Source organism: Petaurus breviceps, unplaced genomic scaffold (assembly GCF_028583685.1).
Source record: "Petaurus breviceps papuanus isolate PSGF00001 unplaced genomic scaffold, PetGlider_PUasm1.0 225, whole genome shotgun sequence".
Classification (NCBI taxonomy): domain Eukaryota; kingdom Metazoa; phylum Chordata; class Mammalia; order Diprotodontia; family Petauridae; genus Petaurus; species Petaurus breviceps.
In genome coordinates this window covers 12541028-12565222 of record NW_027185889.1, presented here as the reverse complement: position 1 = coordinate 12565222, position 24195 = coordinate 12541028, and the positions used below count along the sequence as shown (strand labels likewise).

Sequence of the window (24195 nt, the reverse complement as noted above, 5' to 3'; positions counted from 1 at the left end):
TCGTGGAAAGATGACAGAGCATTAAGACCGAGAGGTGCCCAGATCCCCTGCAAAGACCTCTTTTAAAGCTCAAGCAATGAAAAGCAAAGCAAAGAGAATCGATTATAAATTCCTTGAGCCAAGCCAGGGCTACATGAAAATATTTTCAGAATCCTGTGGAAGCATAAGGTGAAGCAGTACTTCTACAGCAATCCACAACAGGATAGAGGTCCAGAATAGCACATAACATGGATAAACAACAGGAGATAGAGACATGTTAACACCTAGGCCTACTGTAAGGTAACTCAGAGGCCTTATCTGTGTCAGAAGACCTACCTGAAACAGCATTCAGCTAGTCTGAACCTAAGCCAGCACCCAGCCAGCCTGAGCCTGAGCCACAATAGAAAACACAGTCTAACCATTCCCAAAGAAGCGAAAGGTTAGTTGTAGTTGTAGCTGCTGAACTCAGGATTGAGCAGGAGCCGCACATACCATCCAAGGAGAATTAATAACCTAGAAGAGACGGTGGCAAACTCTACTTAACAACTGAACTCCTTGAAACTTGGAATGAACCAAACAAAACAATAACTCCATGGAACAAGAAAAAAATTAGAGTACAATTGAAAATTTGAAAAAAAGAATAAAATGCAAAGAATATATTATCACAACAACTGATCTAGGGAGCAGGTCAAGGAGAAATGCTGCAAGAAACATATTAATTTAAAATTGTGACAAAAATCAAGGCTTGAATACCATATTTTAGGAAAATATCAATGAAAACTGCACAGATTTCCTAGAAAAAGAAGACAAAGTAACAATAGGAAGTATTAACGGTTCCTTCCCCCCAAAAAAAGAAAGAAAAGAAATTAAACCTCCCAAAAAGGTAATAACCAAAATCCTTACCTTCTATAGCAAAGAAAATTCCTGTAAATAGCTAAAAGAAAGCATACTATTTGGTTACCAAGGAATACTGTTAGTATCACACAAGACTTTACAGCTTGAAATATGATATTCCGAAAAGCAAAGGATAAAAGCTTATAGTAGAGAGTAACCTATCCAGAAAAACTGAGTATAATCCTCCAGGGGATAAATCGACCTTTAATTACATAGAAGATTTCAAAATATTCCTAATTCAAAGATCAGAACTTAAAGACACTTTGAAATGGAGACATAAGGAATAGAAAATGTCAGCAGCTTCCTACTATACTTTAAATGAAACAAAAACTCCTCAGTTTGACTTTCAAAATCTTTCACAATCTGATTCCAGTTTATTCTATTGATTGAACAAACACATCATCCTTTTCCACAATCTCTATCTTCTAACCAAACTGACCTGTTTTCTATTCTGCATAACACAACAACACCTTCCCTGTGACTTTGCACAGAACGAACTACATACTTGGAATATCATCCCTCCTCATCTCCTCTTTATCCCTCCTTTACCCCGTCTCCCATTACTAATGCACTTGCTTACCAAAAATATCACTTTGTGATTACTACGTATATAGTTTATATTTGCTTAGATGTGTTCGTACATGTTGTTTCCTCATGATAAAATGTAAATTCTTTGAAGGCAAGGATTGTTTTGTTTTGCTTTTTGTTTCCCTAGCACCTAGCATTATAGAGGAAAAGCTGGGAGGAACCTCAGAGACTGTGTAGTCCAATCTTTGTTTTACCAGATTTAAAAAACCAGACTGAAGCCTTAAATGAGCCTTAGCTGTCTAAAAGCTAACATCGCATCCATTATTTCTTACTTCTTCAAGATGCCCTTGGTACACACAAGCAGGCAGTCTTATTCATTAGATCATAAATGCATGAAATACATGTAACTATCATAACTATTCATTAAATCTGGTATGAACTGATGTATTCATGCTGCCACGGGATGCATTTTTTCTGAGTTAAATAGGAGGACTTCTAGGGGAGAAAAATGAGTAAACCATTGACCCAGAAGTTTCACTTCTAGACATATAACTCAGGCAAGTCTGTGACAGAAAGAAAAGATATATATGTACATAAATATGGATATATAGTATGTATGTGTATGCACACATATAGATGTATATATACAAATATATGCACATGAACATATGTGTATAAAGTTATCTAATAGAAATATAAAATAATGTTTATATTACAATATAATATGTAACAATTTATGCATATTACACAGTATCGTGTCACAGTACATTATGTATTTATATGTGTGAATATATCTATATTTAACCTTTCTATATTTATATATAGAAATAGAGAGATATATCTATGTATATAGATAGACATATATGTGTGTATATGTACATATATATGCAAAATATTCACAAGTAGCACTCTATAACAACAAAAAATTAGGCTTTCTCAGATGGAGATTGATTGAATGAAGTCAAATATTATTATTGTGTGAAAAATACAATAAAGGATTCAGAAAAACATGGAACACAACATTTAGAACCAGAAGAAATCCTGGAGGTCATTGAGTCCAACCTCCCGATTTTACTGATGAGAAAACTGAGACAAACAGGGTGAAGTAACTTTCCCAGAGTCATCTAACTAGTAAGGGTCTGAGTCAGAACCCAGGTCTTTCTGGTTCCAAGTTCAGCACTCTGTAAGAAGGCTTGTATGAGCTGGTACAGAGTTTAAAAAGCCAGTCCTATCACCACCATCTTTGTTCTTTTTTTTTCTGTTTTGGAGAGGGGAAGGTAGGGCAATTGGGGCTAAGTGACTTGCCCAAGGCCACACAGCTAGTTTGTGTGTGTGTGTACATGTGTGTGTGTGTTAAGTGTCTGAGGCTGAATTTGAGCTCGGGTCCTCCTGACTCCAAGGCTGGTGCTCTATTCACTGCACCACCTAACCGCCCCCCACCATCTTTGTTCTTACTGATGCTGACATGTACATCTATCTACATCTAGTTGTGTTTAGGAGAATAGACCCTAAGTTGATGCCTGTTGACCCACAGTCCTCTTGCCAGTAATTTCAATCTTAACTGTAACAAAATTCGAAAAGTATCAATTGATAGGCAATCATACCTCAGATTCTAATATAAGTATGTCTAAAGAGAAAAATAAACCTCCACAGGTCAAACCTGCCCATTTGAGGCTGGAGTTCCAGTCACAACTTAATCTCTCAGTCATCTGATCTCTGCAGTGCATTTATAACAGAATTTCCCATGGTCTGGATTACAGCTATTCCCATACTTCTGAGGGTAGCTCATACATGACAGTGCATGTAATCTGCTGAAGAAGGTTGATTAAGGCACGAAAATGACATCGGCATGCCTAGCAATCTTTCCAGCCCACAACCATTTTCCAAAAGGGAGAAGAGAGAAATTTCTTCTGGTCCCACATAAAAACCTTGGCAAAGTTCACATGAAATACTTCTTCTGCCCTACTTTCCCCTCCTATGAATTTTCCTGGCTCAGAGTCAGTGACCTGATTCTCTCCGTTTCCCCTCCATTACATAGTGTACTTTCCCTCCCCTAAAGTTCCCCTTTCATCCTGCTTCTCCTCCCTTTCTCTTTTGGTTTCTAAACTAGTTTTGAAACTACCTCAGTGTTTGCAATTAGTTTGAATGCTTGTGGAAGATAGAGAGATATTCCCAATACACAGCTTAAAGAAAAGGAGGGTTTCTTCTTTGACCTGTCAGGGTAGGGGAGCCTAGGCCTGTGAGAAGTGACTAAGGCCTTTTGTTCTTTTCTATCAGTTGTAAGATTCCATCAGGAACCTAACCTTGATGTGATTCAATGTACTTCAATTACCCCAAACCACAAAGTCTTTGAACCTGCTGCTTCTGGATGTGTTGGAGAAATTTCACAATCAGGTAAATTAAACTTTTTGTTTGAGAACAACTTGTATTTGGGGAAAGTAAAAGAAAAAATAAGCAAAATCAGGGATTTTCTGAGTCTTTTCTTCCCCACTCTAATGTCTAACTGTCTAGAGCTGGGTGATCATGTTCCCTGAGTTGGGAAGTCAGATTTTGCCCAGAGGTCTAAGTGGAGTTATTGTATGATGTCCTTATTAGCCTCATAGCTGGACCAGTGGGACTCAGGAGTTGCTGCAAATCTTTTCTTTTCCCAGTGAATTATTACAATTCCTGTGTTGTTTGAACTTGATAGCTAGGTATTGTTTGTTTGTTTAAATACACTGGTTCTCAATAAAATAAAAAGATATTGTTTTAATTATTGAAGAGGAAGGGAAAGGGAGAGGAGAGGGACTATGTGGGGAGGAAAAAGAAAGAAAAGAGAGAAGGAAAAGGAAGGAAGAGAGAATATGGAGCAAAAGAATGGAGATATAAAAAGAGGAAATAGAGAAAGGAAGAAAAGAATCAAAGAAAAGGAGGAAGTGAAAGACAGGAGAAGAGGCAAGGAAGAGAGAAAGGATCTGGAGTGGAAGAAGAGAAAGAGGAAAGAGTGAAATAAAGAGATGGAAGAAAGGATGGAGGGAGGGAGGAGAGGGAATAAAGGAAAGAAAAGAGAAAGGGATAAGAGGGAAGGAAGAAACTGAGGATATGGAATGAAAGAAAGAAAGAATGAAAGAGAAAATGAGAAAGAGGAAAGGAGGAAGAGAGGAAGGGTAGAAGGGTGGAAGGATGGAAGGAAGGAAGGAAGGAAGGAAGGAAGGAAGGAAGGAAGGAAGGAAGGAAGGAAGGAAGGGAGAAACAGAGGAAAGAAAGGAGAGAGGGAGGAAAGAAGAGAGTGAAGGAGAAGAAGGAAGAAGGGGAAGAAGAGTCCTTTACTTTGTTTATGTACTTGACTGCTAATGAGAGTGTTTTCATTTCTTCAGTTCCTGATAGTTTTGTTTATTCTGAGTTCCAGGTCTTTGCTGCAGGGTTTTCAAGATGGAGACTTGCCCAGAATTGTTTTATATCAATAAAGGATTGTCATGTTGAAGGACTACTTGTCCTTACCTGTTGACTAACACTTGAGTCAATATGTTTTTCTGATGATAAGGATGGAATCTTGTGAACACTGACCATCTATAGCCAATCTAATAACTCCATTCTCAAGCGCTAGAGGAAAACAATTAACTGTGATCTGAATACTGGAACCTGGTTAAGATTTGCCCAGGATCACACAGCTAGTAAGTGTCAGAAGCTGAATTTGAACTCAGGTCTTCCTGATTCCAGGCCCACTGCTTTATCTACTTTACCATCCAACTGCCTCTATAAATTAAATTAATTAATAAGAATGAATCAATTAAAAATTAATTAATTAAAAATAAATAACAACATCATTCAGATAAAGTGAGTCCAAGTACCTATAATATAAAAATGTGATACTTTCATAGGAGAGAGAAAAATGAAGTCTATGAGAGAAACAAAGAAGGAGAAATTAATGCCAATGAAGGAGATCGGGGAAAGTTTCATGGAAGAGATGGCATTTGGTTTGAACCTTGAAGGTGGGGAGTATTTAAAGAAGCAAAGATGGGAATGTATGCATTTTAGATGCAGGGGATGGGGCAAATAAAGACATAAAAGCAGGAAAGTGGTATTGCTCACAAGCTTCCATGTGGAGTGCTTCCTAATATGGACATACTTATTGATGCTATTAGCTTTTATAAAGGGATAATTACTGAGAATGTATAACAAGGATAATAGTAAAAAAAAAATCTTCCCAAACCAAAAGTCATTTCTGTCAAGGAGTTTATATAACAATGAGGGAAATAGTATGCACATAGGGGCACATAGGGAAGATATGGGACATCTAGGTAGGTGGTGCAATGGATAGGGGACCGGACCTGGAGTCGGGAAAACTCATCTTCATGAGTTCAAATCTGGCCTCAGACATTGCTAACTATATGACCCTGGGCAAATCACTTAACCTATTTGCCTCAGTTTCCTCATTTGTAAAATTGAGCTAGAGAAGGAAATGGCAAACCACCCTAATATCTTTGCAAAGGAAACCACAAATGGGGTCACGAAGGGTCAAACATGACTGAAAATTGACCCAACAACCACATGCAGGATATATATAAAATAATTATGAAGCACTTTTTTGGGGTGGGTAGGTTGGAGCATCAGACAACTGTTCATGTAGGAGGAGGTATTGGAACAGAATTTTTCAACCAGGCCCAAAATTTCAATCTTTTTTGTTCCTACTTTCCCTCAATGCTCCCACCTCATGCAATTAGTCTGGTTGACTCTATCTCCATAGTATCTCTCCCATTATTTCCATTCCCACTATAATTGTCCTCATTTAAAGTCTCTACACTTTTTACTTGGATTATTGTAATAGACTCTTAACTGATCTTCCTGCCCCCAAGTCTTTTCTCTCTCATTCGTTTTCCACACTGTCACCAAGCAAGTGCTCTGTGTTCAGTTGTTTCAGTCATGTCTGACTCTTCATTACCCCCATTTGGGGGTTTCCTAGCAGAGATATTGGAGTGGTTTGCTATTTCCTTCTACAGCTCATTTTACAGATGAGGAAACTGATGCAAACAGGGTGAAGTGACTTATCCAGGGTCACACAACTAGTAAGTGTCTGCGTCCAGATTTGAGCTTGAGAGTGAATCTTCCTGACTCCAGGCCAGGCACTCTATCCACTGTGCTACCTAGCTGCCCCCTGAAAAACAAGAAGCAATGTTCCTAGTGTACTACTCTATAGGATTGCTCTTCTTTTCAAAACACTTCAGTGGTCATCTACCAAGTAAAGCATAATCTCTTTACCTTGGCATTGAAGATCTTTCACATACCGGCTCTGGTATACCTTTTTAGACTTATGTGGCACTACTCTTGACTGTATACTTTGAGTTTTCAACAAGTTGGATTATTTATTTCCTTGCCCCCGTTCTCATCCTGTTCTCTCCTCTCTTCATGCTGTTTTCAATGCCCTTCATTTCCACATCCTGGAATACCTTCTTTCCTTCAAGTTCCTCCTCAAGTACTGGTTTTTTTCAAGGGAAATAAGCATTTAATGAGTGTCTACTATTAGGTATTTAAACTCTGTTTGCCTTGGTTTCCTCATCTGTCAAATGAGCTGGAGAAGGAAATGACAAACCAGTATCTTTACCAAGAAAAACTCAAATGGGAAGAGTCAGACACAAGTGAAAGACAACAATGAAAAGTATCTTCTGTGTTCTAGGCCCTGTACTGCACACTTTTACAAATATTCTCGATTTGCTCAAAAAGACTTCTCTGATAACATCAGATGAGAATGATATCTGCCTCTTAAAATTTCCCATGCCATTTTATTCATGCTTCTCCTATGCGCTAACCCTATTCTGCCTTGTAAATATATAAGTATTGTGTATGAATACACACATATGTAATTTTGTGTGTCTATGAACACGCATGTGTATATAGGTGATATCATGTACTCATGTCCTGTCTATTAAATTGTAAGCTCCTTAAGGTCAGGGAGTATATTCTCAAAGCCCAAGTCAGCGTCTTACATGTAGAAGATAACTTAATAAATGTTTGCTGAATCTGACTTTGAACCTTCAAGTGAATTAAATAGAGGATTCTGAACAGAAATGTGTGGCTCTGAGAGCTTAGAGGGCCTAAATACCTACCATGATAAGATTCCACATCATTTCCACTTCACTGAAACCTTAGATGAACCCTTGGAGTGATGAGAAGTAGACCTGCAAACCAGAACTTTCAGCTATTGTTAAGAGATTCCAATGATAAATAAAAAATCGAGATACAAAAATCAAATGCTTTGTGATGGCATCACTGCCAATGTTCTAAAGCTGTGCCATCTGTCTCCACTGAAACGTGGGGGGAATTTTGTAAATGACATCAGATCATAGGCCTAGAATTGGAAGGGACATCAGTCCAACCCCCTCATCTGAAAGAGAAGGGAATTGAGGCCTAACAAGGTTAAGTGATTTGCCCCAGGTCACGTAAAAGGTAACCCTCAGAGATGCCATCTGATTCCAGGTCCACTGATCCCTACTCTGACATCCAAGGTGTTCTAAGCAAAGGCTGGATAGCCAGTTATCTGGGGATATTGTAGGATGGGGTGGGGGAAGGTTGATGTGGGTTGGACTAGAAAGTCACCCAAGCCCTTTCCCACTCTGAAATTTTGTGATTTTGAATGTGAAGCTTATGATGAAACCCCCTAGTAAACCCATATCTCTCAATCATATTTGACCTAAGACAAAGAAAGCCCTATGCAAGAAGACTACAGGTATTTGAAGGAAGTAGATACTATTTACATTCACTCTGAGCCAGGAGGGCCAAAAAAACTAACCATTAAGTGGTACTTGAGCAGTGACCAAATACTGTCCTTGTCACCCACACAGAGAGAGCTATCAGGGTCACCAGAACACAGGAAATTGCGTGTTCCATCAGGCATGTAGTGTGGCTGGGATGCTTTATGTGTATATCCCATAATGCACTGTGCTGATGCTGTGGCTAGGAGACCTACTTTTGAGAGAGTAAGCTACACGACAATTCACATCACATGGTATGAAGTGAGCTAACTCACATGGCTGAGGTGGTTTGGTGAAATGGAAAGACTGATGAATTTAGAGCCAAAAATCATGAATTTAATTCCCCACTCCACATTTACTACTTCTATCACCTTAGGTAAATCAAGTCAGTTAATGTCCCTGGGACTCTTTTTCCTCATCTGCAAAATAAGGGAGGGGGGAAGAGAACCTAGATGGTTTCACACTCTATCATCCTTGCATCTATCATAGTCAGAGCATCAATGCAACCTAGCTGAGTTACCAAAACTTGTAGCAGAAGAATTCATTTGTGAGTATAAGATGGAAGTCAGCTCCTGAAAGGCTGGAAGATAACTTGTGCAATTGACAAACATACCTTCCAAAGTATTTTCTCACAGTATTTTCTCATGAGGCCTAGTGCCAAAATTGTTAAGGCCACCATGCATTTTTCAAGATGGCAAGGATTACCCAACTGATGTTGCTTGAAGCCAAAAGCTTCCTGGGATTTTCCACTCGTCATTACAAGAGAGTGGCTTATTCCGCTAGCCTTCAGTGGGTAAACCATTCATATCACTGAACCAACCAGACTCCCGAAGTTGTCAAAAGATTCCCTAAGGCTTCTCTAAGGACCTGGGAAATTATAAAGGGGAGCCAAGGCCATTACATCTGCATCCAATCATTGTACCAATTCTCCAGCAGTTTAGAAATCTGCCTTTGGTTCAAAACTGGAAAAAATTAAAAGCATCAATATTTAACTAAAAAAAGTGCCCTGGAACCAGTTTGTATACCCAGTGGACCACACCGATTGTATGAAAGCACTTATACTCAGTGCCTGTATCCAATCAGCTTCTTGCTGTTTTGTTAGGAAAGTTCCTAAAACTTGACCTTTACCAAGATTAATAACAGTTGATTTTAGTTGACAAGGTCAACCTGTTGTACCCAAACAGTCATTAGTAATCAAAGAGAATTATGAGTCGAGTACCTTTGGCTTATATTTTTGTTGCCACTACAATTTCCTCAGTGTTTCTTAGAATTGTAGGCATGGTACCATATTTCAGTGATGGGTTTGAAAAGTATTAAATCACTGAAAGACTTGGAATTCCCCTGTCATTTCAATATACCAGGAATATGAGGGGGAAGGAAAAAAGAAATAAGAAACTCAATTTTCAGAATCACCATCTTAGGTTTCTTTATCAGGGCTGCAGGAATTCACTCTATTCAAGCCAAAGAACCTTGCATGTGTTCCATACTGATCTCACATGTACTGATCTAACTATGCTGTTTCATTAAAATGTAAACTCCTATGGGGCAGCTAGGTGGTGCAGTGAATAAATCACCAGCCCTGGAGTCAGGAGGACCTGAGTTCAAATGCGGCCTCACACACTTGACACACTTACTAGCTATGTGACTTTGGGCAAGTCACTTAACCCTCGTTGCCCTCCAAAAATCAAAAAAAAAAAAAAAAGTAAACTCCTTGAGGGCAGAAATTCTTTTTGCCTTTTCTTGATTTCCCCCAGTGCCTAGCCCTGTTCCTTAATAATATTTGCTGACTGATTGATGATAGCTGTAAGACATGATGGGCCCACTCCAAGAACAAAGCAAGCTCTTCAAACCTACCTTCACACACTTCTTTTAATCTTCAACCCACTTTCCACTTACACTTAAAATCACAGAAGCTCTACCATGTTTTCCTTCCCTCACCTGACACCTTTGCTGGGTCATTTCCTTGTGGTTAGCAGCATTAACTTTGGAGTCATAGACCCTGGGTTCAAATACCCCTTTCTTCATTTATTAGTTGTGGGAACTTATTTTACCTCTCTGAGCCTCCGTTACCTAAGTTGTAAAATCAGGGTGTTGAATGAGAGGAAGAGGCAAAATGATGTCATGACTTGAGAGCTGTCCTTGGAGACATGAAAAATGGATTCAAGTTCAATTTTTAACTCATATTGATCATATGGCTTTGGATAAGTGACTTAAACTCTTAGTGTTCTGGGAGACTCTAATATCCCTTCTAGATCTAAATCCGTAACCTCCAATAGGAAGATGGTGTTCTCATGAATTTGGCTTCTGGAACATCAAGTAATTCTTGACTTCTATATCTGTATGGGTATATTATTATGAGCATTAATCACAATTTCTTATCATGGAGTTTCTTGTTTGATGGTGGAGGTGTGCCCTAACCTCCAGATTTCAGATCACAATCTTAAGTCCAAACAGGACCTTAGTGGCCATCTTTATTTGATAAATGAGGAAGCTGAGCTTTGACAGGAAATCTGAAATTTGAACTCAGGACCTCTGATTGTAAGTCTAGCACTCATTGCCCTGAATAACAGTCTAATTGCTTGGTACTCAGGAAGGATATCATCTAGAAAACAGAACTTTGTCCCAGTTGATGAAGAAACCCTGGCTGTTAGGGCATTGGAAGTTTCCTATTTATCTCTAAGGCCTCTAGAATTGCCACTGGTTTGTATTTGACTGGCTGATGTCAAATATTATTCTAAGACTAGATTAAGTGAAATACTTTTATCATAGATGCTGATTGTCAGTAAGTATCTAAGATTGGATTGAATTGAAATACTGTAGGAAGTGTGCCATATTGGATGAGAATAGAAAGGGGGTGGGAACCCTTAATAAAATGTCATATTATGACTGTTCTCTTTAGTTTTGCTTTTGGTTACTCTAATGGTAGAATTTTTAACAATAGGTGAGAGATGGGGACTGAATCTATTATTTCATTGGTATAGGACACTCCCAGGTGAGGAAACTCCCTTTACCAATACAGCTCAGTATCTTATCTACAACAAGAGAGAGTTGTCCAGCATACTGAGAGGTTATGGCCCAGGGTTACACATTTAGTCTCTGGAGGCAGGATTTTAACTTTGGTCTTCCAAATGACAAGTCTAACTCTCTATTCACTATACTCTACTAACTTCTCTCTCTTCCTTTCTTCCTTTTTTTCTTTCTTTCTTTCTGGCTGAATTTGGACTCAGGTCTTCCTGGCTCCAGGACCAGTGCTTTATCCACTGTGCTACCTAGCTGCCCCTACCCTCCTGACTTCTACCTTTCACACACTACTCTTAATCTTCAACCCTGCATCACCCCTACTTTCTGCTTTCACTTAGAATCAAAGAAGCATCAGGATATCAAAGTTGAAAGGGACTTTAGCAAGCAAGAATCCCCTTCTCATATAGCCAACAAAAGTCTACCCAGCCTTTGCTTGAAGGCCTCCATTGAGAGAGCCCACTGTCTCCCATAGGACTTGCTTCTGGTGAATAATGTATTTTCCTTAAAACCAAAACTTAAATGAGGTCCAGTTTCAATATTTCATTGTAAGTCTATTTCATAATTCATATTCACTTTAATTTGTAAAACTGGTTCTTTGAGGAGAAAAAAAAGTACTGTTTTGAAGATACACAAAGGGCCCGGGGAAGTTCGATTGCTGGCATTCAGGTTTCAGTAAATATTAAAACTGTCACTGATTTTCCATTGTGAATAAGCAAATAATACCTTTCAACCTTTGGAAAAAACATCTGCAGGACTAATCACGTGATTTTCAAACAGGGAGAGAATAAATGATCGGTGACCATAGTGAGTCCAGCAATTTGAAAGGGAAATAATCCTATTTCTGAACCACTGAATACTGCTGAGATGTGGAGAAAGGAGTTATTTTTAAAAATAAACCAAACATGCTACTTGGTCCACTATAAATTTATATTATTTAACCTCAAGAATGCCTTCATGAATACACAGCAAAAATATACTTATTCATCTTGGATTAACTTAGAGGATCATAGATTTATAGCTAGAAGGGACCTTAAAGGCCTTATGGTAAAAACCCATCATTTTACAGAAGAGGAAACTGAGGCAAGATGGCATCTTGAGGACCCTCTCATTCCAGTTGTCATTCTTGTACCTTCCTCATGTTAAACTTTCCAACTTCTTCTCTGGGCCTTTGTATAAGATGTCTCTCGTGCCTGGAATGTTCTCCCTCTTCGCCTTCACTATTTAGTATCCCAATCTTCTGTCAAAGCTTAGCTCAAAAGGACCTGCATACAAAACTATTGCATCTCTTTTTGTGGTGGCAAAGAATTGGAAATTGAAGAGATACTCATCAGTTGGGGAATGTCTGAACAAGTTATGGGATATAATTGTGATGAAATACTACTGTGCTATAAGAAATGATGAGCAGGTAGATTTCAGAAAAACCTGGAAAGACTTAGAAGAACTGATGCAAAATAAAGTGAGCAGAACCAGAAGAACATTGTATACAGTAACAACATTGTTCAATGATCAACTATGATGGACTTAGCTCTTCTCAGCACTACAATGATCCAAGACAGTTCCAAAAGACTCATGATGGAAAATGCTATCCATAACTAGAGAAAGAACTAATGAAGTCTGAATGCAGATTGAAGCATACTCTTTTCACTTTCTTTAGCTTTTTCATGGTTTTTCCCTTTTGTCTGTTTCTTCTTTCACAACATGACTGATAAGGAAATGAGTTTTGCATGATTGCGTGTGTGTGTGTGTGTGTATATATATATATATATATATATATATCCTATTTAAAATTCTTACCTTTTTAGGGAAAGGAGAAGAGGGAGAGACTTTGGAGCTCAATTTTTTAAAAAACATGAATGTTAAAAATTGTCTTTGCATGTAATTGGGAAAAATAAAATACTATTTAAAATAACAACCAAAGTTTAACTCAAATGATATCTTCTACATGAATTCTTTCCTGATGAATTCCAGTGCATAATTTCTATCAATTAGCATGTACAGACCTATTTCATAGCACCAATCAGTCAAGCAAGCAAGTATTTACTAAGTACCTCCTAGGTCTTGGGCACTGTGGTAGGCACTGAGAATACAAATATGGAGACAGTTTCCTAGATCTAGACCTGGAAGGGACCCCAGAGATCTTTTTGTCTAACCCACTTCGTTTCACTGACAAGACCAGAGAAATGGATCTACTTGTCCTGGATCAAAATGGTCAAAAATGGCACTCAAGATTCAAACCCAGATCCTCTGACTCCAAATCTATCACTCTTTGTTCTACATCACAAAATTCTCTCCATGTTTTACATATTTAAATATTTAAGTTAAATAAATTATTGATGAATGTTTGTGGGTTTAATTTCACAGACTCATAGATCTGAAACTGAAAGGTACCTCAGAGCTCAGTTGTGTCTGACTCTCTGTGACCCTGTTTAGGTTTTTTTTTTAAGCAATTGGGGTTAAGTAACTTGCTCAATGTTACACGGCCAGTTATTTCTGGTTGTGGTACTAAGTATCTGAGCCCAGATTCGATCCCAGGTCATCCCGACTCTGGGGCCAGTGCTCTTACTCGCTGTGTTACCTGGCTGCCCCTAGGGTTTTCTTGGCAAAGATACTAGAGTGGTTTGCCATTTCCTTTTCCAGCTCATTTTACAGATGAGGAAACTGAGGCAACAAGGTGAAGTGACTTGACCAGGATCACAGAGCTAGTAAGAGTCTGAGGTCAGATTTGAACTCAGGTCTTCCTGAGTCCAGCCCTGGTTCTCTATCCTGGCCTAGGGAGGTTAATTTGTCTAAAGTTACACAGGTAGTAAGTATCAGAGGTGGTATTTGAACCCAGGTCCTCTGACATTGAACTTAGTATCCTTTCCCCTACAGACTCAAGAGTATGTGTACTATTCCTTTTTTGACTTTGTGAGTACTCTTACTCTCCCATACCCATAAGCTTTGAAAGGAAATTCTTCCATTGACACTTATGTTCTCTTTTGGCCCTTCCCAGAAAGTATCTGATTTTTCTGTGTATCTGGAATGAAGTACATGGAATTCCTGCCCCTGTCTGAAACATGGATATTTCCCTGGCATTCCACAAGCACTTCACTCCTTGGGTCACCCTTAACAATGGGTCAGGCTACCTGATTCTTTGATTTCTGGCAATTAGAAGTTCAGGGATCACCCCAATAGAAGATGTAGCTTTATTCTTCCTTGGGGGTTTAATTTGAAAAATCACAGTTGTGATACTGAGATCTGAAACATTTTTCTACTACTCTAGCAACCCAATAGTTTGCATTAGATTTCAAATGTCATTATAGTTTGTTAAATCTTGGCAGGGGGAGGAGAGGAGGTTAAGAATTTATTAATCACCTTAATGAGTGTCTTATAGTTGGTCTTTAATATTTTCCTTATATTTCTTCTGGATCTTATATATCAAATTTTCTACTAAGTGTGCTAGGCACTGTTAAATGCTGTACAGACACTATCTCCATTGATCTGAGCTCCAGAAAGTAGAGGTACATTAACTCATAAGAACAGTTTTCTGCATAATAGCTGACATTTATATAACATCTTGAGGTTTACAAAGTGCCACATTCACTTTGCAACATTAATGGCTCTGTGGGTTGGATACTATGGACAATATTGTCCAGCAAATGTCCTCAGAGACATTCTGTGGCTTGCTGGTGGTCACACAGCTAACGATTGATAGAAATGGGATATGGTCCCTGTTGGTTCCAAATCTAATGCTTTTCTCTGGATGCAGATAGCATCAACTAATAAATAGAAGTATTTATAGAGGGGCGGTTAGGTGGTGCAGTGAATAGAGCACAGACCCTGGAGTCAGGAGAACCTGAGTTCAAATCTGGCCTCAGACACTTAACACTTACTATTTGTGTGACTTTGGACAAGTCACTTAATCCCAATTGCCCCTCCAAAAAAAAAGTATCTATAGGATGATTTAACACACACATTTGTATGTGTATATACATACATATATGTCTGTATACATATACATACTTGTACATATTTGTGTCTAACGGTAACCATCTCTAGTGTGGGGTGGGGAAGAAAAAAGGGGGAAAAAGTTTGCATGATAAGTTTTTTATATATTTTAAAGCAATAGCAAGTTGTACATAACCGAGTTGCCGTTTCATGAGCAATAACTTATTTTATTTTTCCCTTATGGAGATGTTTGTTTCATTTCATGAATTAAAAATAAATTTAATAAAATTAAAAAATTAAATCGAATGCTTTTTCCGCTCTACTATGTGATGACTGAGATATTGAATAAGGAATAAATACTGTATCTGTTTGATAATCAATTGCCTATTTGGGTGTCATAGTTGATTATGTGAAGGCAAAAAGTTGAGAATGAATTCACTGTGACTTTTCTTCTTTGTATGCATTCTTCCTCCACTAAGGTAAGTCAGCTCTGATCCCTCACAGTGGCAGGGATGGAACTCTACATGTTCCAAGCCTGTGCCAATGGAACACACAAGCCCTGGCAGGTTTTGCCAAGCTAGAAAGCGTTCAAGTATCAGCCCATATGTCTGCCATCTGAGGTCCAGATCAATCAATCAATCATAGAACGTATAAAGCACCTACCTTTCCAGTCTTTAGGAAAGTACAGGTGTGATCACATCACTGTATTATTCAATAAACTTCAGTGGCCTCCTATCACCTCTAGGATCAAATATAAAAACCTACTGGGTTTTTACAGCCCTTCATAAGCCAGTTCCTTTCTCTCCTTCCAACACTACTGCACCTTACCACTCACCATGTACTCTGTAAACTGGTGACAATGACCACCTTGCTGTTATTTATACAAGACACCTCACCCCCAGACTCCAGGCGCTTCCCCTGTCTATTCCTCATGCCTGGAATAGTCTCCCTCCTCATCTTCATGTCCTGGCTTCCTTCATGAGCCAACTAAAATCCAATCTTCAACAAGAAGCCTTTCCTGATTCCCCTTAATGTTAGTGCCTTCCTGCTATTAATTATTATATCCTATATATAGTGTGTTTGTACATAGATGTCTTTCATGTTGGTTACCACATTAGTCTATTAACTCCTTGAGGGTGGGGTCTGGATTATTTCCTTTCTTGCATCCCAGCACTTAGGACAGTACCCGGAACATACTTGGTGCTTAATATATACTGACTAACAGACTTCTTTAATTAATTGAAACAAAATAAATTTAATAAATACTGACCAAAAGACTTCATTGACTTAACAAATTTATTCACGTCATGTTTCTCTCATATGAAATAACTACTTTGATGTCTATAAAAATATAGAAATTTTCTTCTCTGCTGGTAGCATGACCTTGGCAAGCAGTAAAACCTCTATGTACCTCAGGAAGCTCCTGGGATTTATACTGTGCTGTGGGACAAAATAAAATAATCACATTTACTGGCTTATACATCAAGGACAGCTGACTGGGACTGGAATCAGGAAGGCCCTGAATTCAAATCCAGCCTCAGATGCTTACTAGCTGTGTGACTCTGGGCAAGTAACTAAAACCTGTTTGCCTCAGTTTCCTCATCTGTAAAATGACCTGGAGAAGGAAATGGCAAATCACTCCAGTATCTTTGTCAAAAAAACCAAACCCCAAATGGGATCATGAAGAGACATACATGACTGAAATGACTAAACAACAATAATAAATCCTAGTTTGGGGAGTTTTTTATATCTTCATTTGTAACCCCTTGTTTTACATGATCTGGTATTGAATTCCATCAGTCAATAAACATTTATTAAGTACATACTATGGGCCAGGCACTATGGTAAGTGGTAGGGATGTAAATATGAAAAAGAAAGTCTATACCCTGAGGGAACTTACGATTAAATGGGGGAAGATAACACACAAAAGGAAGCTGAAAGTATGGGAAAGAGGGCTGTGGGAGTGTGAAAAGGGACCCAACTTTCAGGCATGATGGAAAAGTCAAAGAATTTCCATAGTAATTCCTCTGGAAATGAGGAGAGATCAGTCCTGAACTCCTTAAAGTGGAGATTTGGGAGTTCCTCCCACCAATCAGAGGGACAGAGCTTAAGGATGAGAGAGAAGTACCAAAGTTAATGCAGTTTTGTAGGGTGATGAGGTTTCCTAACCATGAGCTTCCTGGGACATCGTGGAGACATCAGTGAAGTCCTAAAGTAGTTCACAAGGTTTTGACATATGTGGATGAATTCCTCATCCCCAAACCACTTTTATCACATTGAATATTAAGTCATCTTCTGACAAATAATCATTTTTCCAAGAGGAGCTTTGATTATAGCCCACAGATTTTCAATCTGGGGTTTAAAGCACATAAATTCCCAGGTCACTGGAAAATTTATCTCTATCTCTTGAATAAATTTAATTTACTTTTGCGATATAGTGCCATGGTACAGTATCCCATTTCCATTTGGGAATTGCTGTAATACTGCAACAATTATGTTTCTTAGTGTATCACTCTGTCTAACAGAGTTCTTCTTAGGGTAGCCTTGTGAAAAAGTGTGTTTCGTTAGTAAATATTATTTTTAGCAAACTTTGGTATTCTAGTCTTTGTTTTGTTTTGCTTATGAAGGGCATATTTTCCCTAAAAATAATTTTTACATGCATTTTTTATTTCTCCCTCCTTCCTTAATTTAACAATAAAAGAAAGAAGGAAGGGAGGAAGGAAGGAAGGAAGGAAGGAAGGAAGGAAGGAAGGAAGGAAGGAAGGAAGGAAGGAAGGAAGGAAGGAAGGAAGGGAGAAAGGGAGGGAGAGAGGGAGGGAGAGAGGGAGGGAGAAAGGAAGAAAGGAAAAAAGAAAGTCTTCATGGCAAATATGCTTAGTCTAATAGGGGTGGGGAACCTGTGACCTTAAGGCTACACATGGCTTCTTCTAGGTCCTTAAGTATAGATGCTATACTCGTCTAGCATAACATATCCCACATTGTCCATGTTCAAAATGTGCTTCTTATTCAGAATGAATATGCATCACCTCCCCAGCAGAAAGTAGCTGTCCTGTTTCATCTTCAGTCCTCAGGACTGGTGATTTATCTCTGCATTGATCCTAGTTCTAAAGTCTTTCAGAGCTATTTTTCTTAATAATGTTGTTATTGCATAAACTGTTCCCCTAGTTCTGCTCACATAGCTCCATATCCATTCACAGAAGCCCTCCCAGTTTCCTCTGAAACTGCCCATTTCATAATTTCTCATTGCACAATAACATCCCATTACATTCATATACCATAATTTGTGTATTCATTCCCCACACCCACCCTTGTAGTTTCTAGTTTACAGCTACTACCAAAAAAGGCTAATAAATGTATTTACATATATATATATATATGAGTTCTTTTGCTTTTTCTTTGATCTTCTTGAGATGTTGACATAGCAGGCATATAGTTAAATCAATAGGTATGCCCAGTTTAGTAACTTTTTGGTCCTAGTACCTGAATGACTGGTTTTTTGACCTGAATGGTCAGTTCCACAGACAGTACACCAGTGTAAGCATATTTTCTTAATAGTAAAGGTTAGTAACTGGGCTTTTCCCCCCTTTGTTTGCTTGTTTTTACCTATTCTTTTTGCTGATCTTCCAACTTCAAGAGGCCTACACCACACTCTAGAGGAATCAGTGATGATTTCTCCAGTTTCTAGGTCCCTCTGAAGTCTTTGTTTATTTTTTGAGAATTAATTAGGTTGCTTTATTGCAATAGTTTTTCAGTTCTTGGCATTGTTTTTGTGCATGTGTGATCAACCACACTTCCCTTTACACATTGGTGCAAGTGACCCTGTTTTATTATGGGCTTGAATTACATATGAAATACTTGATGCTAAAATCTGGTTTCACTGGCCTACTTACAGTTCCTTGTAATACTGCATCTCCCATCTCTATGTCTTTAGACTGACTATCTCTTATGCCTGAAATGCTCTCTGCTCTCTCTCTCTCTCTCTCTCTCTCTCTCTCTCTCTCTCTCTCTCTCTCTCTCTCTCCCTCCCTTTCCCTTTCTCTGTCTATCTGCCTCTCTCTGCAATCAGGGTTAGGTGACTTCCCCAGGGTCACATAGCTAGTAAGAGCCTGATGCCAGATTTGAACTCCTGACTCCAGAGTCTATGCTCTATCCACTGTGTCTCCTAGTTGACTCTCTCTTGTCTCTGTTGACCCAGCTTAAGTCTCACCTTCTAGTATAGCTTTTTCCTGCAGGGCTTCCAGCTGCTAATGCCTTCCTCTTTCATATTACCTCCACATATTCTGAATAGGTATTATATATAGCTTATTATTTGTAAATTATCTCCTCTGTTTGAATGTTTGCTCTTTGAAAATAGAGAGACATTTTTGCCTTTCTTTGTAAAGAAACCTTACTTAGTGGGATTAACAGTAAACACTCACTAGTGTGCTTTTTGTGACCCACATTAACATAGTATGACACATAAGCATTTAATAAATGTTTTCTGACCCACCTCTCCCCCACCAACAACCACTGCAATATCTATAATAGTCATTGAAATGTACTCTTTAAGGCCTACACTGTTTGTACACTTCTTTGCAATAATATCTACTCTTTAAAAAAAACCCATAATATTAAAAATACATAAAATGGAGCGATAAAACACATGGCTATATCATAAAATTCAGCATTCAATTAATAGAGAACTAAGAATTTGTTACATATGACTCATAATAGGCACTTAATAAATATTTGCTAACAAACTGACATCCCCACACCAGTAGCCACTGCAATCTCTATAACAGACTTCCACGTGCTAGAGCACACTTCTTTGAAGTAATATGCATTATTTTAAAAAGCATAATATTTGTATGCCACCATGGGGGGGTGGGAGGGAGGGGAAGAAAATTTGAAAATCAAGGAATTGTGGAACTGAATCTTGTAAACTAAAAGTAAACAAACATATTAATAAAGACCAAAAAAAGCATAACATTCAAAATAAAACAAAATAACAATCATCAAAATGTGCTCCTTAAAAGTACACTTCTTTGGAATAATATACATTCTTTAAAAAAAAACCACAACATTAAAAATAAAACAAATAAAGAGAAATAAAATACCCAGTTATATCATGAAATCCATCATTTGATTAATAGAGAACTAACTAAAAGTTTGTTATATATGACACACAATAAAAACTTAATAAAAGTTTGCTGAAGATTGACTTCCCAACAGCAGCAGTCACTGCAATATCTACAACGACCATTGAAATGTGCTCTTTAAGACCTATAATCTTTGCATAGTTCTTTAGAATAATATCCAGACTTTAAAGACAACAACAACACCAAAAATATGAAATTGAAGCTACAAGAGAGCAATGAAACACGTGGATACATCATGAAATCAAGCATTCAATTAATAGAGAACTGAAATTTTGTTATGTATGACACGCAATAAGGTTGTTATGTATGACATATAATAAGCATTTAATAAATATTTGCTGACTTCCCCACAGTAGTAGCCATTGGAATGCCTATAACAGTCTTTGAAGTGTACTCTTTAAGACCTACAGTTTTTACATCCTTCTTTGAATGATATCCATTCTTAAAAACCATAGAATTTAAATTATAACAAAAGAGAGTGATGTAACACTTGTATACATCATGAAATCCAGTATTCAATTAACAGAGAACTAGCTAAAGAGACACAAGCTTATTCTATCTTCCTCTGGTCATAGTCAGACCTTTGGAATCCACCTCATGTCGGTAGGAATGCACGTGTTTCTTTCACCATTGCTGTCACAAATTGAAATCACATCACTATGCCAAGTAATTCCCATACTAAGTCATAGACAGACTGTGGACTACATTGATGGAGGAACTTCCCACACTAGGAATTCCCTGCCCTCATAAATTCATATATCTTATTGAGTTCCTATATTTTCATACTTTGCTCACTCCTTTGGCATAATATCCAGTCTTTAAAAAACATAAAATTAAAAATACAGCAAAAAGAACAATAAAACACATGTATAAATAATTAACCCAGCATTCAATTAATAGAGAACTAAAAGTTGATTATGTATGGTTCATAATAAGCACTTAATTAATGATTGCTGACTGCCTGACCTTCCCCCACCAGCAGCCATTGTAATACCTGTAACAGTCATTATTACTGTGAATGCAGTTGGCATTCACTTCAGCATACATGAAAGTTGTCTGTCTTGGAATGAGATTTCTAAAAGTCAAGTACTTTGTCCAATTTGCTATAAATGGCCCAATGCCAAGGGCTGCACATTAACTATTGCTCTTAAAGTGATGAAAATGAAATGTCATGTAGAGATAAGACCATTTTGCCTGCCCTACTCCTCTATTAGAATATGCTGTGGTTCTGACGCAATCCCAAGGCATAGTGAAACTGTACTTGCTGTGATCAACACCCACACCAGTTCATATAGTAATTAGGTATATAAGTAGCCAGTATATGGTATCAATAAATTATTATTCAATTGTGTCTGACTCTTCATGACCTGTTTGGGGTTTTCTTGACAAAGATCCTAGAGCAGTTTGCCATTTCCTTCTCTGGATCATTTTACCAGTGAGGAAACTGAGGCAAATAGGATTAAGTGTCTTGCCCAGAGTTACATGGCTAGTAAGTATCTGAGGCTAGATTCGAAATCAATTCTTCCTGACTCCAGGCCTGGTGCTCTATACACTGCACCACCTAGCTGCTGTAACTATAATACAGGAAATAGGAATTAAGAGTATAAAGGGAAACATAGCAGCCATTTACCCAAAACTGCCTTCTAATTTAATTAAGGTTACATGCAGAGACTTCGCACTGAGTTAGGAGAATCCAGCTAGACTCCTATATAACAGCCCTTTGGTCTCAGAGATGGTAATAACTGCAGATAAGGTCCAGAGAGCACCATAAAACCAGAGAACTATTATACAAATTAAGTAATCTTGAGCTGGCACTGAAAGTTTTGAGATAAAATTGCTGTGTTAATGAGTGATCTTCAAGGTGGGACCAAGAATTAGGCCATCTCCTCCACCACTAGAATTCTAAAGGGATGAGACCCCCAAACCTCACCCCTCAAGCACCCTTCCAATTGTTAAAGGTCCATGCTGTCCCAGTGCTCCCAGCTTCCATTCTGCAGTTATGTAAATGACTCTATGTGCCCCTCAGCCTCCTTCCATCTCTTCCCTACATTGTATGCCTCCCTTTCCCACTCCATTCCCCAAACCATCTGCCTTATTAAAGTATTCCTGATATGTTACTCATTTGCTGCTATGGTGATCTTTACCAGGAGTATACAAAGGACTGGTCTTGTTTACTCTGGTCCAAGCAGGGACCCCTTTGTGGACCCTTTCTGAAGGCATAAACTGGGGCACTTAGGGTGGGATGAATATGCACCACTTCCCTCAGTGGGAGAGCAAGGTGCCATGAACCCGTTGGGAGAAAGCAAGAGAAGACAAAAGAACTGCATAGCCCCAGCCCTAGGGACCACCCTCACAATAAAATACATGGTCAGGAGTCAGAAAAATCTTTACTCGCTTATGACTTGTGATAAATCTGTTTGGTTGAGGCTGTGTTGATGTTCTAGACGCCATCAATGGTTCAGGTCTTCCAGGCCTTTATGGTCCCTGCTATAACTTGTACCATGTTGTTTCATGGTTTCTGGGACCCACATAAGCCAACTTCTGCCATGTGAAGAATGTCTCAGGGAGACTCTGGCTTCATAAAGTCATAGGAAAAGTCACTTTCCCTCTCTAAGAGTGCTAAGTCGTGAAATCTTTCATCAGGGTTATTGCCAACCTTATCGGCATCACCATAGCTAGAACTTTCATACTGCCTACTGTGTGCCAGGCATGGTGCTCATCGCCTTATAAATATATTCTCCTTTAATCCTCAAAACAAGCTTGTGAGGGCAGTGCTATTGTTACATTTCACAAATGAGGAAACAGTCTAGTGCTCAGCGTGGTGCCTGGAACTTAGGTACTTAATAAATGTTTATTTTTCAGTGATTGATTGAAAAGTATGAGTCCCTACCCTCAAGGAGCTTACATTCTACTGTAGAGGAAGAAGGGAATAACATGTGCATAGATAAATATAAAATATAGGTAAATGCAAAATGATATGTGGGTGCTAGCAATTGGGGGAATCAGGATAGACTTCTTACAGGAGGTGGATCTTGAGCTGAACCTTAAAGGAGGTTAGGGATGCTAAAAGATGAAGGTGAGGAGGGATTATATTCCAGACATAGGCCAGAGGTAGAAGATAAAATGTCATCGATGGTCAATACCAAGTAGCACAGTTTCGAGAGTCTTCCTGAATTCAGGAATCCCCTGGATCATGTCTCTTTGAGATGACAAACAAACCTTATTTCCAAGGCTTGAGGTTATATCAGATATTTTTGTAAGTTCCCCAAACTATCCAGTTTGATTGTGGGGGGAAGACTGGGAATGGGTTGCTTTCACTCAGGCTGGAAATTCAGTGAAAAGGTCAGCCTTTCCCATAGTACTTATGGCACTCTGCGTCTGGTCCCAGCCAGACCCTAGAAAGATCAGTGGGGAAATGGAAAACAAAATGGGGACTAAATGTGATCTGATCCTCCCATGACAAAGGGTGGCCTAGGTTGAATTTGCTTTGTGGTTGCCCTCATTGTTTGATTTTCCCTCCTGTGTCCCTGCTAGCCTAGGGGTACAATCTGGTCTGATCTAGTAAAGTTGTGTCATTTGGAAGGATTCAAATATGACTGGTTGAGTTGGGGTTGCAATTTGTGTTTTGGCCCAACTCTTTTTGCCCATCCCTAAAAAGTATATAGGCAAAGGAAGCCAATTTTCCACTGTGTGTACTGAATCATTCAACCAGAAATTCCCTGCCATTTGTCTGATTGGCTCAGATGCTTTTGCCTTGGAGGCATCCAAAATATGTTTCAAGTGAAAATGCATGGGTTATCATTGAAAGGCAGAGAGGGATGGAAAGTCCCCAAATGACCACAGACCAGCCCTCTCCTCCAGGAGCCCATGTTCCTATTTTTATTCAAATGGAAGAATTGCTGACCTACTCTCTCCCCTAGGATTCTCAACAGAGACAGCACTTGGGTTAAAAAAAAGGCAGTGATAGATTATATTTTTCT

At 38.6% G+C, this 24195-nt stretch overlaps 1 long non-coding RNA gene across 1 annotated transcript; it reads left to right on the top strand.

The window, feature by feature from the left end:
* The first annotated feature begins 3446 nt into the window (after positions 1–3446).
* LOC138166625 (uncharacterized) lies at positions 3447–4892 on the top strand. The gene is made up of 2 exons (XR_011169653.1): positions 3447–3795; positions 4790–4892. It is a non-coding gene; the product is annotated as an uncharacterized lncRNA (long non-coding RNA).
* The last annotated feature ends 19303 nt before the right edge of the window (positions 4893–24195 follow it).